The 14,777-nt window shown below is 40.9% G+C and overlaps 1 long non-coding RNA gene across 3 annotated transcripts in view; it reads left to right on the top strand.

Annotated features, from left to right (window-relative positions):
• The first annotated feature begins 2,663 nt into the window (after positions 1-2,663).
• The window catches only part of LOC135100909 (uncharacterized), a 96,204-nt gene continuing 84,090 nt past the window's right edge, over positions 2,664-14,777 (top strand). The window contains exons 1-3 of one of the 3 annotated variants that reach the window (XR_010268972.1): positions 2,686-2,712; positions 2,878-3,159; positions 5,441-5,517. This is a non-coding gene — a long non-coding RNA (uncharacterized LOC135100909). Of the gene's footprint in view, positions 3,160-5,440; positions 5,523-14,777 lie in introns of all 3 variants that reach the window. The other 2 variants (XR_010268970.1, XR_010268971.1) reach the window with 2 other exon arrangements.

Here is a 14,777-nt window from a genome sequence, read left to right as displayed (position 1 = left end):
TTTAGGATAATGATAATAATAATAATAATAATAATAATAATAATGATAATAATAATAATGATAATAATAATGATAATAATAATAATGATGATGATAATAATAATAGTAATAATAATGATAATAATGAAAACATAAATGGTAATAATAATAGCAGTAGTGATACTAATAATGATAATAGCAAAAAACGAATTTGCCTTGACAGTTTAGGTGTATAATGATAATAATAACAGTATGAATATAATAATAATGATAATAATAATAATAATAATAATAATAATAATAATAACAACAACAATAAGCTCACCATTGGGTTTCTTAGATACATTACTCATCTTATTATTTTTATTAATTACCTTTAGTAACAGCACTATCAAGAAGAAAACACCACATTAAGTTAATGATAAAAACAAACTCACCTTTATATTACTGAGATACATTACTCACTTTATATTACCTCCTAGGGAATTATTACTTTTTTTTAATTTATTTATTTATTTTTATTTTTGATGGGTGTAAGACAAATCGCGGATGTTTTTTTTTTTTCTGAATTAGTTTATTTGCCCTTGACCTGCCTCTCTTGTGTCCCCCACAAACCTCCCCCCCAAAAAAAAAATGAAATAAATCTATAAAAGACAAACAAATAAGTAAATAAAACCAACACAAAGAGAAAGTTAGTTAGGTAGTCCGTTAATTATCAACGTGCTACTTATGGACGTGTTAACTATGAATTATAAGTACGTGGAGAATCTGAATGCACTAAATAACCCCTCTCACCCCCACCCGAACCTCCTCCTCTTTCAGTCATCTATGAATGGCACCTCACATCAAGCTATTTACGACCCCTGTTTATTTTCGTGGTACTAAATTTTTACTCACTAAAGGGCATGCGTGTAGTGTGCTTGCTTGGTATGCTAATGGTGTCATATTCCCCGCAATGTTCATGTAGTCCATTAATTTCCCGCCTAAAACTAACGCCTTGTGACATCTCATATTTATTCTAAGTCACTGCCGTCCCGCTTACTGGTATCATATGAATGGCTATTTGTGTAGCTATTTGCGGATGTTTTTTTAATCGTGTGCGTGTTTTTTTTAATGCGTGGAGTGATTCAAGGGAGCATAGGAAGAGGAGTGTAAGAGAGAGGGAAGGAAGAAGTAGGGAAAGTTTTTTTTTTTTTCGTTATCAAAGTAATTATTCATTTCTACCTGTTTATCTATCTGTATAGCTCTCTATCTCTCTATCTGTCTAATGTTCTATCTATCTATCTATCTATCTATCTATCTGTCTATCTACCTGTCTGTCTGTCTGTCTCTGTCTGTCTATATAATGATATTAAAAAAAGGAAAGGAAAATGGTTAGGAAATGGAAGAGAAGCTTGTTTTTTATGTCAGTAGTAGTAGTAGTAGTAGTAGTAGTAGTAGTAATAACAATCACTTCCAGTTATTTCCCTAACTGTACCTAACCTAACCTAATCCAACACAACCCAAACCAATATATTACACATACCTACAGTACTCCAACAAATGCTACTTCCTTACCAGCACCAGCACCACCACCACCACCACCTCAACATTCCTACTCCCATAGGTGACGACAAAACAAACATCCATAACTTGCTACAGAGAAATTTGTGTCAGAATCGTGCTCAGTGGAGAGGGAGAGGGAGAGGGTAGGGGGCAAGGGAATGGTGAGGGGTGGAGAAATGGTGGATGTTGATGTGGCGATCCCAGCGAGATTGATGGTGACGATGTTTGTTGAAGGCGCGGTGGGTGATGTTAATGACCTTCGTGAATAATGCTGGTAGTGTTTGTTGAAGGTGTGGTGTGGTGGTGGTGGTGGTGGTAAGAGTGGTGGTGGGCTGGGGTTGTGTAGGAGTGGTAATGATGGTGGTGATGGTAGTGGTGGTTGTGAGTGCTGGTCTGATTATAGTAGTAGTAGTAGTAGTAGTAGTAGTAGTAGTAGTAGTAGTTGTTGTTGTTGTTGTTGTTGTTGTTGTAGCTGCAGTTGTTGTTGCTGTTATTGTTGTTGTTATTATTGTTTTGTTGTTGTTTTACTGTTGTTGTTGTTGTATTAGTGATAACGTTAATTGGTTAGAATGATGAACTAGACTCAACTTTTTTTTTTATAATGATACAATGAACGAACGATTAAGGCAGCGAGCCAGTGACAGAACCAATGAATCACGAGGCGAATCACCGAACCTTTCCCATTCTGCCCAACGACTGGAAGGAGGAATACGAAGTTCTTATTGGCCAGCTCAAGTCACGTGACTCTACCCCTCCTCATTAATTTGATAAACCGAGAGCTACGTTATTTTGTCTCATCTTACCATGACAAAATATTACTTGTTCTTCGCATCTTAGTCAACATCTTCAGTAATAAGTGTTAAAACAACAAGCACACACTAGAATTCAGATTTATGCAACTTATTAATAAGAAAATAACCGTACACAGCTCTCTCATATCCTCAAACGTAGCAGCGTAGTGAAAATATAAGCATATTAAATTAAAATACGAATGAAATTATTGAAAGAGAGATAAGTGTATGAAGGTAGCGGATGGTGGACAGCAATAAGACTAGAGAACGGGAAAAATGGGGGAGAGCGGAGAGGGGCAGCAAGAAGAGGGAGCGGTGGCGTGGGGGAGGTGTAGAGGTGTTGACCGGTAACAGGCCGCCTCAGTCTGCCAGATGACGCAGCTGGTGGAAGCCGCCCGTATGTGTTGAGTTTGTTTATTTTGTGACGCGTGTTCTTGCTAAGTGTTCTCGTTGAACTTGCTAGTAATTCTTAACTCAGTAGAAAGTCACCTGAACATCCTCCATCCCACAGTCATTTCTTAACTAAATCTAACTTTGATTAATAACCTCTTTACCTATCCAGGGAGTGCCACGTGTAGGTCTGACAGCTTCCTGCAGCTTCATTTATTTTCTTATCTTATTGTGCGGTTAAGAGATTACCAGCTCATTACTCTGTGGGGGTTATTAAGATGCGGAGGTTATTGAGTGGTGTTAAGTATAGTTACTAAATGCCCTTCATTGCTGAGGTGGAGGATCTTAGGGAATTTCTACGTGAAGGTGACTACGTGTGCGTGAGGTGACGAGACGAGGGTGTAGTGCTCATGTGATTGGCGGAGAACTGTGAGATTCATCGGTTCTCCCTATGGTAAGTTGATTCTCTCTCTCTCTCTCTCTCTCTCTCTCTCTCTCTCTCTCTCCTGCCCCATCACATAATTCACTTAACATATTCGAACAATTTCCCTGAAGTGTCATAAGCTATTCACTCTGTAAGGAACGTGTATTAGTCTTTGTCTAATTACAGAAAAAAAAAGTAATACCGTGTCCTTCCATATTATGAGAGTATTATTTGACATACATTTACGTAATTCCTCCCGATGTTCAGTAATGAAGTGTTGAAGTATTAAAGAAGAACGGCTTCACTAGTGGTAGTCGCGTGGTTACCCCATGATTAATCCCCAAGAAACTACTAAGGTTCAAATGATGTGGTTCTAATGAGGCTTCAAAACAGATTCGATTCAGTACATTGGTTCGCTTGTCAGGCTCACGCTGTGTTTCTTTATTGTGGTGGCTGTGCTTTGATTTATTGGTCCATGTTCATCTCTAACCTAGCACTGTTTAATAACACACCAGAAGTCATTAATGTTAATATAATGATATAATGTTAATATATAAGGATAACGTAGCGTCTCTCTCTCTCTCTCCATAACTCCCCATTACATCCTGAACATGCCAAACACCTCAGTCGAACAACCTCCCAATGGCGCAGTTTGTCATGATTCAGTAATTGACTCAAACATCAGAACACGCTATGGCCTCAGTAATCCTATCGCCTCACTTGTAATCCTCCCCCTCGCTGCGTGCTGGTTCTGACAGTAATTGTTTAAATATACATCACGGTACTGACTGACTTGTCGATGCTTTCTGGTGGCCCAAAGGTTGCGTGCTATACATAGTTTTTGCCTCCGTAATTATTGAAGATTTGTGTGAGTTGTTTGGTATCAGCGGAGGAGTCAAGGTTGAGTAAAACGTGGAGAGGTGGTGATTATTTTTAGTCTGGGTCTGATTGGAATGTACAGGATTCGATTCCCATCCAGCTGGTTCCTCTCATGGTTTTAATCCCCTAAAGATGAAATTTTCTTGTTTAAGGTCAGGTTATGTTAGGTCAGCTTAGATTAATTTTTTGGTTTGTATTTTGGTGTGTTCAAGGTTCGATTCCCCTCCAGCGGGCTCCTGTCATGGTTTTAATCCCCTATAGATGAAATTCTCTAGGGTTTCATAACGGTTTATTACACGAGGGGCTGTATTCGCAAATATTCAGTGCCTTGTAGTGGCGGGTGTTAGTGGAAGGGTGTTGTCATGATTTTAGTGAGTTTAGCAGATTCCACTTTGTCATTGTGAAACTCTCATGAGGACTCGATTAATTTTATTTTCAGCAAGTTGTAGTGGAAGTTATTTGCGGGTTTTCTAGGGTGTTCTCATGATTCTAGTGGTGATTTAATAGATACTACATCATTATTGTTAAAAAACTCATTACAGCCCTACATATAATTTCTGTGGGCTTTGGTTTTACATAGAAGCCTGCAAATTTCCATCGATCTTTTATAGTGACTACTTTTAACTATTGTAGTGAAAGTTATTGAGGTTCAGGGGTGGTGCCATGATTCTAGTGATAGTTTGGTAAAGATTCTGCAGCATCAATGCAAAAAAAAAAAAGAATGAATAAATAATCTCTGTGGACTTTGGTTATAGGTCAGAGCTAAATTCAACTTTTTTTCTTTTTATCGTGCAAAATAATATCAAGAGAAAGCTCTGACTTGTACTAAATTGTCAATATTTTCTCCCCGTTTATTTCGCTCGTTTTCATGTTTTCCTATTTTTTTTTTGTCTTTTTCGTATAGTGAAAGAATTATAACTACCAGATTAAAGAACGAAAGTAAATATCCCTAAAAAAAAAGAAAAGGGGATAGGAAGAAATTGGTCTTTAAATAGAGTGGTAGATGAATGGAATAGACTCCGAAATGAGGTTGTTACTATCGAATCATTAGGGAGCTTTAAAAGAAGATGAGACAAATTTTTGTATGAGGAGGATAGAAGGAAATAAGTAGATGTGTTTCATAAAAGGACTGCCACGTGTAGGACTGATGGGTTCTTGCAGCATAACTTATTTTCTTACGTTCTTAAATACAATGGTTTTCGGACAATGTCACTATGTACTACACGTCCCTCCATCACCCTTATCAGTTCCTCCTTTCCCTTCTCCAACTTCCGTACACCCCTCTCCTTCCTCACAAACTCTCACCCTTCCTCAATCAATCTCTCTCTCTCTCTCTCTCTCTCTCTCTCTCTCTCTCTCTCTCTCTCTCTCTCTCTCTTTGATGACTCGGTGTAGTGAATACCTTCCCTTATTCCCTTCCCATCCCTTCCAGGCCCAAGTTTTCCTTCGTCCCCATGCCAGGAAGAGTAGCGAGGAGGAGTGGGAAACGTGAACTCCGCAGGATGAAAGGTAAGGTGAGTTTATCCATACAAACACCATCTCTCCACGTACTCCTTACCATCTCTTGAACTGTTAATGACTGACGCTACTTCGAGTGACCCTAGCTGAATGAATTGATTGGATATATATAACTAAATGCACTTAAAGGTTTGAAATATTGAATAAATCCTTTTTTTTTGTACTTATTGTTTCTTGAAGTTATAAGGCAAAATTGCATTGCCTCGTTTGATCAGTGTTGAGAAGAAACCATAGCAGGTGAGTTAGTCTATTTTTGCTCTTAGTTTTATTTTTTTTTACCTGTGTATGCATTTTCTTTTGCGAATTATTTGTTTTTCTATTTATTCAGCTACTCAGTTATCTATTTATTTTTATATATATTTTTTTTTTCACTGTATCCCATGTTCTTTCCTCGTAACGTAATTTACAACGACATTACTTCCCTTCTGTATCCGCCAGTGCCGTGTTTACTACCTGCACCTGATTCACGTGTGACGTGATGGACGAACGGTGTACTTGGCACGGCTCCAGGCCAGTTCAGTGCGCTGGTGGGGGAGGGTGGGAGGAGATAGTGTGGATGGTGGGGAATATGCTGGGATGGGTTGAGGTTGGTGGGGTGAGAACGGTACGATTTGGGATGAGGATAAGAAGTTGGGAGGGGGCACAGTGGTGTAGGTTAGTGTGGGAGAGGTAAGGCAGCGTTGTGCGTGTGATGGTGATGGGATGAGAATAACGGGGTGGGGAAGTTGTGGGGAGAAAGGGTAGTGGTGTGAGTTAGTGTGGGAGGGGGTTAGCGTAGCGAGGCAGGGACAATGTTGGGAAGAGTAGGAGGATGGGAAGGAGGCGACGCAGTGGTGTGGGTTAGTGTGGGAGGCGTTAGAGTAGCAGGGTATGAACGGGGAGGGCACGGGTGGCGGTGGAAGGGAAACTGGTTACGTAAGAAAGGAAGGAAGGAAGGGGAGGGAGGAGGAAGGCAGTAGTTGATTTATGAAATGTGTCTCGCTTCCGGATATCACTCATTCGATTAGAGACGTCTTGGTGGTAAGAGTATTTAAACTACTACTGCCGCTGCTTCTGCTGCTGCTGCTACTCCTGGTTCTTGCTGGCCATAACACATATCATACGGATAAGAAATAAGAAAGGGTCTTACGAAATTAGGTTTTAGTAAGGAAGATAACTTACCATATGTTTTAAAAGCAATACTACTACTACTACTACTACTACTACTATTGCTGCCTGTAGTTGACAGTAAGTGATGTTTCTCGTTTCTCTTCCATCCCCCCTCCCGTCCCCAATGCTCGCCTCCCCACACCAATACATTCTCTCTCTCTCTCTCTCTCTCTCTCTCTCTCTCTCTCTCTCTCTCTCTCTCTCTCTCTCTCTCTCATCCAGTAATACCTTAGTTCATATCTTCAGTTCCTCTATTACATTTGTCTCCTGCTCCTTTTTTTTTCCTCTCTTCCCTTCCTCCCCTTTCCATGTCCTCATTCTTCTTTATTCCCTCCTTCCTTTTACTCCTCCTCCTCCTTTTCTCTTCGTCTTCCCCGTTCCCCTAAATCTCTTTCGTTCTAAAATCATTAAATGTATTCATACCGTCCACTCCTCCTCCTCCTCCTCCTCCTCCTCCTCCTCCTCCTCTTCCTGTACTTTATTCTGGATTAATATCCGTTTACATTGAATATCGGAAATTATCGTCACTATCGGAATCTTCTCTTCCTCTTTACACTTCTTTCCATCCTCCTCCTCCTCTTCCTCATCATCTCCTTCACTGCCCACTTTTCTTCTTCTCTCCTTTGTCACTTCTTCAGTCTGTTTTACACTTTGTCATCTTCTCTATTATAATTTTTCCTCATTTAATATCATCTTGTAATTCCCGTGTTTCTATAATATTTGTTGTATAGTAATGCTAAGTAATGTATTATTTGTGCTGTTATAGTGACCCTTACGGTGAATGAAATGAGGTCAGGCATAGAAAGGTTCTGGGAAAGGGAAGGAAAAGAAATGGGGGGGGAATAAAAAGAAAGAGATCGGGAGAAACACACAAACCAGGAAGGGAAGAGGGAAAGAAGACAAACATACCTAAGCTGAAAAAAAGAAAGAAAAGGAAGCTGAAAAAAAGAAAGAAAAAAGGAAAGCTGTTGGGAATCGAGGAAGAGGAAGGAGGATAAGAGAGACAAGGAGACAAGGCAGGTAATGAAGATGGAAAAAAAAAGAGGAAAGAGGAAGGAAGTAAGGAGCATGATATACCTAAACTGAAAAAAAAAGAAAAGGAAAGCTGTTGGGAATCAAGGAAGAGGAAGGAGGATAAGAGAGACAAGGAGACAAGGCAGGTAATGAAGATATATATATATATATATATATATATATATATATATATATATATATATATATATATATATATATATATATATATATATATATATATATATATATATATATAAAGAGGAAAGAGGAAGGAAGTAAGGAGCATGATATCTGGCAATAAACATGCTTAGTTTCTCCTGGTTAGTCTGTTCTCACTCGCTCCCGTCCTTGCCCTTCTGACCTAAGATGAAATTACATTAAAAAAAAAAGTTTAAGCTTTTAATTAGTAGGAGGATATGGAAAACTTTTAAATTTCACTAACTTGAGCAATTTGCATAATAATGAGCTAGTAAACCCACGTCTCCTTAGGTCACTCGGACAAAGAAGCCTGCCTCTCTCTCTCTCTCTCTCTCTCATCCTCTCTCTCTCTCTCCTCTCTCTCTCTCTCTCTCGTCAGATTGAAAGGCAATGTTTAAGTTTTGGTCTGCGTGAATTCTTTTCTCCTCCTCCTCCTCCTCTAATTTTTGTTTTGTTTTGTTCTTCTTGGTCTTTTGTTCTTGCTTTTGTTCTTATTTCCTTTTTGTTATTGATCTTTTCTTATTCTTTTCCTTTTTTCTTTTATTGCTCTTCATATTTTTTGTTTAGACTTTACTCCTCATTATTCCTTCCCTATTTTCCTTCATTTATCCCCAACCACTTCCTCTTCCTTCACTCAAGGCACCTCCACACCCCATCTCCATCCCCAACTCAACCTCTCCCTCCACTCTACATCCACATAAGCACCCACATAAACTCCTCCCTACCTTCTTCCTCTTGCTCATCAACCTTCCCCACCCCTACCCCACCACTGCACTCCACCCCCCCACCTCCTACCATTCTTATATACATAACTCAATACCTTCTCTCTCCTGTAACCTCCAAAACACAATAACTCAATGCAATGCTCCCTTAGTGAAAGCTGCGCCGAGTCACGAGGCTTGCTGTTAGTATTGTTTCTCGCTTCCTTGCGTTTTTAAGGCACGCGTATGTGTTAATGATTAGGGCAGGAGTGTGTGGGCGGCTGGCTGGCTGTGTGTGTGTGTGTGTAGGTGTGTGGGTGTGTATTTTCTTTTTTTTCTTATGTAAGAGGGTTTCTGGCTCAGGGCAAGAAAAGATGAGGGAAAATTGGTGTGTGAGTGAGTGAGTGTGTGTGTGTGTGTGTGTGTGTGTGTGTGTGTGTAAACGTGGTTGGTCGGTTTGTTTTGCTTGTTTGTGGCTTTATGCTGTGCTTGTGTTATGTAGTTTATATTGTCATGCTCTTTATTGCTACACTGTTTCCGTATCTCTACATTCCTGTCTAATTGTCTGTCTGTCTGTCTGTCTGTCTACTTGTCTGTCTACCTCTCTGTGACCGCTCTCCTCTCCTCGCCTATGTTTTATATTTATTTGCCTGCCTGTCTATCTGTCTGTATCTTGTCTCGCCTGTCTTCCTATTTCGTTACTAGTCTGTCTGTCTGTCATACCCGTTTACTTACCTGTCTATCTGTCTGTTCCCCTCTCCTCGCCTCTCCTCGCCTTACCTGCCTTCCGTCTGTCTGCCTCCCTGCCTACCTGCGTGCGTGCTTTACTTAATTACATTGTTCCTCCTGACGTCTCCTTCACCTTCCTTTCCGTCTTCCTCCTCCTCAAGCTCATTCATTCTACATGCCTTTCCTCCCTCACTGCCTTCTTCCTGACTTTATTAGCTCTCTCTCTCTCTCTCTCTCTCTCTCTCTCTCTCTCTCTCTCTCTCTCTCTCTCTCTCTCGCTAATGACTGCTGCCTCCCACAATTCATAATACCAGAGTCTCTCCTTCTCGACGCCTTGGTCATTACCTCCCACCCTACCCTACTCTCCCCCCAGATACCAGGAGGAGGAGGAGGAGGAGGAGGAGGAGGAGGAGGAGGAGGAGGAGGAGGAGGAGGAGGAGGAGGAGGAGGAGGAGGAGGAGGAGGAGGAGGAGGAACAGCTGCACATGAAGGACCATCAATCCTCACAAAAATCGAGCTTAAATCCAACTTACTGTGAGCTCAATTTTAAATCCCTCTCGCGTGAAGTGTGTTAAAAGGCCCGCTAATTTTGACTCGCTGCCAGGCGAGAGTCGGGCGCTCGCTTCGTTTTCTATAGCGTGCAGTTTTCTTTAGTCGGGTTCTCTCTCTCTCTCTCTCTCTCTCTCTCTCTCTCTCTCTCTCTCTCTCTCTCTCTCTCGTTTGATGTCGATGCGAGTCTCAGGATTCAGCATTATTTGTATTTTATTTAGAGAGAGAGAGAGAGAGAGAGAGAGAGAGAGAGAGAGAGAGAGAGAGAGAGAGAGAGAGAGAGAGAGAGAGAGAGAGAGAGAGAGAGAGAGAGAGAGAGAGAGAGAGAGAGAGAGAGAGAGAGAGAGAGAGTGTGTGTGTGTGTGTGTGTCTACCTACATCCCTCTTCGTAATTACGCAATTGATCTATCACACTGATCTGTCTGTCTGTTTGTCTGTTTGGTTAACATCACATACTATATTGCTGTGTTTGTTTTATTTTCACACCAAAAAACACTATTGTCACTGTACTGCGTTTCCATCTTGCTTTCCTTTTTCTCTTCCATCCTTCTCTCCCGTGTCATCTTTTCTCCCTTTATTCCCACTTCATTTATATTTTATTCCTTATCTATCTCTTCCTCCATTCCATTTTTTGCTCAGACTCTTCCTAATCACCACCAGGTCCTGCATATCTTCTCTCCTCTTTTTCATCCTCCTCCTCCTCCTCCTCCTCCTAACAAGGCTGACTCTCCTCCTCCTCCTTCTAACAAGTCTGACTCACCAAACCGACGTCAAATTTTGCAAAAAGACAGACACTCATTGGATGGTCTGAAAAGTGGCTTATGAATTCATTTTGACAAATAGCACGTATTACATATTGGAAATAGTAATCCATAGGATAATTATAAAATGGGCAACACCCTCATCAAAAGTGTGGATTCCGAAAAAAGTTCTGGGAGTTTGTGTCAACAGATCTTAAATCAAGCAAACATTGCAATGAAGTCGTGAAACCTGCCAGTAAATTAATAGGCTTCATAGGAAGAGCTTTCACCTTCATATCAGAGAAAATCATTTTGGCCTTGTACTCCTACGTCCTCATCTTGAATACCACGTACAGTTTGTCACCGTACTACAAAAAGGATATTGAGAAAGAAAAAAATACAATGTAGAATAACAAAAATGATCCCAAGGCTTCGAAATAAACCCTACGAGGAACGCCCGAAAGAACTCCATCTATTCTCCCTATCCAAACGCAGACTAAGAGAGGATCTGATATTGCTTTGTAAATTTTTTAAGGTTTTCACAAATATGAGACATGAACTCTGCCTAATACTAAGCCAATCAATGTTACAAGAAACAATGGCTTTTAAAATAACAGGTAAGCGATTTCAAACAAATGAAGCCAAATATTTCTTCTTCAATCGTGTCATAAATATCTGGAATTGCCTCCCATCAAGCGTCGTTAATTCAGGTACTGTTGATTAATTTGAAACCCGTCTTGACAAGTATCTAGAAACTAATCCCTGGTTGTCATTTACATGTCTGAATAACGAACACGTTCGCTTCGTACTATGTGGGGGAGAGGAGCCTGCTCCTGTTGCTATCCTGTCTCTATCACCAATAGTTCAGAGTAGAATAGTTACCCAAACAGCTTAGTAAGGACCTCATGGTCTGTTGCCATTTGGACTTCCTTTGTATTCCTCCTCCTCTTCCTCCTTGCCTGCTCACAAACACTCAGGCTGGTAAATAATGTTCATAGTAGTGAGTGTATATGGCAGATGAAGTGTTTTTGTGTCAGGATTTGCTATGTGGTCTCTCTCTCTCTCTCTCTCTCTCTCTCTCTCTCTCTCTCTCTCTCTCTCTCTCTCTCTCTCTCTCTCTGTACTTTTGCCGTCAAACACTTTACCGTCTCCGAGTTTACTGTGTGTATTTTTATTTTTTTATTTTTTTTATTTGCGTACAAACTTTGCCGTTCCGTCAAGTAAACTTAATCGCTTAAGTAAATTTATCATTACCTTTTTACCGAGTGTTTTTACCGAATGTTGTGTGTGTGTGTGTGTGTGTGTGTGTGTGTGTGTGTGGTTGCATCTGTTTGTATATTTAATTAGTAGCTGTATGTTTTTCATCCGCTTGTTTCGACACACACTCCTCTCTCTCTCTCTCTCTCTCTCTCTCTCTCTCTCTCTCTCTCTCTCTCTCTCTCTCTCTCTCTCTCTCTCTCTCTGAACGATGGTGAGGGCCAGCGGATTTGAACAATTGACCATCTGCGTCACCATACTCTCGCACCCGCACCGTCTCAACGCGCTACGCAAGGTTACAATTATGACAGTTCCTTGTTCCTTACGTCACGCCTCCCGTCACACCTTGCATCACTCCACGAGCTTTCCTAGTAGCGACTCCTTCCTCATACGTATCGAGCGTTGCGTCTTGGAGTCCATAACGGTGTTTTTATGGTTCCAGTGACAGAGTAATGAAACCTCTACATTATTAACTGGAGAAACACCCTTGAGAATCCGGCTGATTATCTTTGTGGCCTTTGAAGATAGTCGCGGTTAGAGAGAGAGCAAAGCATTTCTGAGTACAGGTGTAAGTAGTAATGTTCAGCTAAAGGAATGGTGTTGGGGTGCATAGGAGGGCGTTCCTGTCTTCTATACATGGCGGTCAGTTGAAAGGTCCCACCGTGGCACGAAGGGAGGTCACTGTCAGGGGGGCGGAATTCAGGCCAGGGAGCAGGTAGGTTAAGTGAGGCGGCGGCTGTGTTGTGCTACTCATCCATCGCCCCCTGACCTGCCTGAATGTCTGACTGCCGCCCCTCTCCCTCTCTCTGTCTTTTTCTCTCTCTTTAGCTCTAACTGGCGCGCTCTCTGTCTCTCCCGCGTGGCTACTCTGCGGTAATGAATGGCTCGGGCGTTATTCATTAATATTGTTTTTAGTGTTCGTAAAGGAGGATCTGAACTGTGAAACTAGATTGGTGGAGTTTTTTGGAATTCTGAAAGAGTATAGTTTGATTTTTGGGGGGAGCGGTGTACTGAGTTGTCATTCTCTCTCTCTCTCTCTCTCTCTCTCTCTCTCTCTCTCTCTCTCTCTCTCTCTCTCTCTCTCTCTCTCTCTCTCTCTCTCTCTCTGCCCTTTGTCTGACTCCTTAACGCTTAAAAAAAGGATGATAAATGGGTGACAGATGGATCAATTAGACGTAAGGACTCTCAGCAACTGGATCTCAAGGCTTTGTGGTGAGAGATTTTAGGACATAGGAACATAAGAAATTAGGGAAGCTGCAAGAAGCGACCAGGCTTACACGTGGCAGTCCTTGTATGTGAAATATACCTACCTATTTCCACCCATCCTCCCCATCCATAAACCCGTCTAATCTTCATAAATTTTAGTGCTTCTAATTAATTAATTGAACGAAGGTATAGGAAGCAGGGATGAATGAATATCGAAGAAATTAAGGGAAAAATGATAAATGGGAATACCTAAGAAGAATGAGTAGACAGAGAAGAAATAAAAAAAAAGAGGGATATATATATAGTCTGAACCAAAATAAAAATAAATAAATAAAATGGAAATGCAGATATGAAAGAAAATACGAGTGAGAGGTTAGAGGGTATAGGGAGACATAAGATGACGAAGACAAAGGAATACAATGCAATGTTTAAAAGTGAGAGTGGATGAAGTGAAGGATTTGAAGCTAATGCAGTACGTGGAAGGAAGGAGATGGAAGAAACCAAAGTATATAGTTTTTCTTTTAAACAAGAATGGGAAAGATGTATAGAAAAAATGAGACAAGAGACGAAATTAACAAGAAAAAAAGAAAAATATGCAGAAAGAAGAAACAAGAGAAAACATTAAATAATAAAAAGATATGTAGAAGAAAAGACACAAGACGAACAAGACGAAACTTTAAACAATAAACATAAAAAAAAAAAAAATGTAAAAGAGAAGAGGAAAAAAAGAGAAAGTTGCATAGAAAGAAGTAAAAGAGAAGAGAGGAAAAAAAGAAAGTTGCATAGAAAGAAGAAACGATAGGAAATTATGACCCAGAAAAGAAGAAAAAGGTAAAAACAAAGAAAAGAAAATGTAAAAGGAAAGACAAGAGAAACAACAATAAGGAAAGAAAGTTTTGTAGAAGAGACAGATGGGTGGATTTGTGTGTGTGTGTGTGTGTGTGTGTGTGTGTTTCACCACCACCTCGAGCATCACGTGGCATACTCGTGGTCCTTGGGGATGGGAGGGGAAGTTCATGTAGTCCGATCGGAGTGTCCTTTCGCCTAGTGTACATCCTGTGTGTGTGTGTCTGTGTGTGTGTGTGTGTGTTTTATGTACAGTATTCATGGTTAATAAACTATAATTTTATATACATCTGTCTGTCTATCTCTATCTATCTATGCATCCTCTCTCTCTCTCTCTCTCTCTCTCTCTCTCTCTCTCTCTCTCTCTCTCTTTCCTCATCTTCTCCTCCTCCTCCTCCTCCTCTTCACACTTCCTTCTTCACTTATTCTTTCTTTCTCTTACCTCATTATTCTATCTCCTTTTCGCCTTCCTCTTCCACTTGTATTCCTTGCGTCCACACACACACACACACACACACACACGTTTGCGCTTTGCTGTCCGTCTGTCTGTCTGTCTCTGTCTGTCTGTCCGTCCACGTTGATCCAGCGAGATGACGAGGCTAAGAGGAGGAGGAGGAGGAGGAGGAGGAGGAGGAGGAGGAGGAGGAGAGAAGGATGATGAAAGAAGAGGAGCATTGATATATAAGGAGATGAGAGGAGGCGGAGGAGTTACTAGGAAAGGGAGAGAAGGAGATATGATAAGGGAGGAGGAGGAGGAGGAGGAGGGGAAAATATACATAGGAAATTACAAGTGAGGATTCAGGTTTTTGGAGGAAAGTTGGGGGCTAGGAGGAGGAGGAGGAGGAGGAGGAGGAAAAATCTT

Source organism: Scylla paramamosain, chromosome 5, assembly GCF_035594125.1.
Source record: "Scylla paramamosain isolate STU-SP2022 chromosome 5, ASM3559412v1, whole genome shotgun sequence".
NCBI classification, from domain to species: Eukaryota; Metazoa; Arthropoda; class Malacostraca; order Decapoda; family Portunidae; genus Scylla; species Scylla paramamosain.
Note: the sequence above shows the minus strand (reverse complement) of the source record. Positions and strands in the feature narration are given on the sequence as shown.